A 1,524-nucleotide genomic window follows, 5' to 3' on the forward strand; every position below is an offset into this window, starting at 1 on the left:
CCGCAGAGCTCAGGGGTTACTACTGGCTCTATGCTCAGAAATCGCTCCTGGCAGGCTCAGGGAACCATATGGAATGCTGGTATTCGAACCACCGTCCCTCTGCATGCCTTGCCTCCATGCTATCTCTCCGGCCCCCAACATATATTTTTAAATGATTGTATCTCATACTGAGTGACTAACACATAGTAGTTTTCAATAAACACCTGTATAAGTTCTGATGTCTTCTATATGTGTAGGAGTTGACTATTCTATAACATTTGGCCCCATCAGATGGTTGTGTGTCAGAATGCATTAAGGTCAAGTCTGGCGTCTTGGTTCAGGCCCCTTCCCTTACGCTTTGCCCAGACTGCAGACTGGAACTAACTGAGGAAGTTGAGAATAACCCCCCAAGTGAAAACACAGTGTGTTATCTGATTTTCAATAACGAATGCATTTAGATCCTGTAGGATTGGAGAAAGGAAGGGAAGAGAAGGACTGCAAATAGAAAAAAAAGATCAATTACAGCCCATCACTGTGGAGCAAACCAAAAGCTCTCAAAGGAAGTGTGGGTGAAGAGATATTGGAATCCCTGGGTCTTCAAGTCTCTGCCAGGGCAGAGGAAGAAAGTGGTTTCTTTTTATTCTAAGTCAAAAGATGCTTTTAATCGGTCTGCTGAAAATACTAAAAACATAAATGAGGGGAAAGGAAGCAGAGTCCCTACCTAGTGGAGAGCTGGAGGTGGATAGAGTGGGCGCGCCTACTAAAAATAAGCAACTGGCTTCCTTTTAAATGGGGAGGGGAGACAGAGAGAGAGAAAAAAAGAGAGAGAGAGAGACAGAGACAGAGAGAGAGACAGAGACAGAGACAAACAGAGGAGAAAGAGAGAGAGAGGGAGAGAGAGGCAGAGAGAGAAGAGTAAGAGAAAAGAGAAACTTATTTTGGAAACTCCGTGCAATCCAGGAGGCTGGCTCACTGCAGTCGCAGTGACTGATGATGCTCCTGGGATGCCAGACTTTCGGGGGTTGGGGGGGTGGATAAAGTAGGGAAGACGAACAGGTTACTAAACGAGTGCAACCAGCCCTGGGGAAGGAAGACATGCAACTAAAAAGACTCCAACCTGTGCAAGCAGCTGGCAATCTGGCAACCGGGTCCAAAGAGACCCCCGCGGCGGCTCTGAGACACCCCCCCCCCCCAACCCAATGCGGATGCCCTCCCACCCTTAACCCAGGCTACGGAAATATCAAGTACTTTTGTTTCCCTAGCCACCGCCACCGGCCCGGATCCCGGAGCTAGCTAGTTAGTTACAAGCAATGTGCAAAGGCGCCGGGAGCCGCCCGAGGCCAGGCCAGAGCGAGAATGATTGACAGGGTACCGGCTCAATGAGGGCGTGGCCGGGGCGTGGCCATCTGAGCTCTGAGCCAATAGCGGGCGCCGTGGGGCCCCAAGGGGCGGAGACTCGGTGGAATTTCTTGTGTCGGTGACATTGAATGGGGAGACCGGGCGCGGGCGAGGCGCGCGCGCGCTCACACTTTTAAAGCCCGGCTT

The sequence above is a fragment of the Suncus etruscus genome, chromosome 12 (genome assembly GCF_024139225.1).
Source record: "Suncus etruscus isolate mSunEtr1 chromosome 12, mSunEtr1.pri.cur, whole genome shotgun sequence".
Taxonomy (NCBI): Eukaryota; Metazoa; Chordata; class Mammalia; order Eulipotyphla; family Soricidae; genus Suncus; species Suncus etruscus.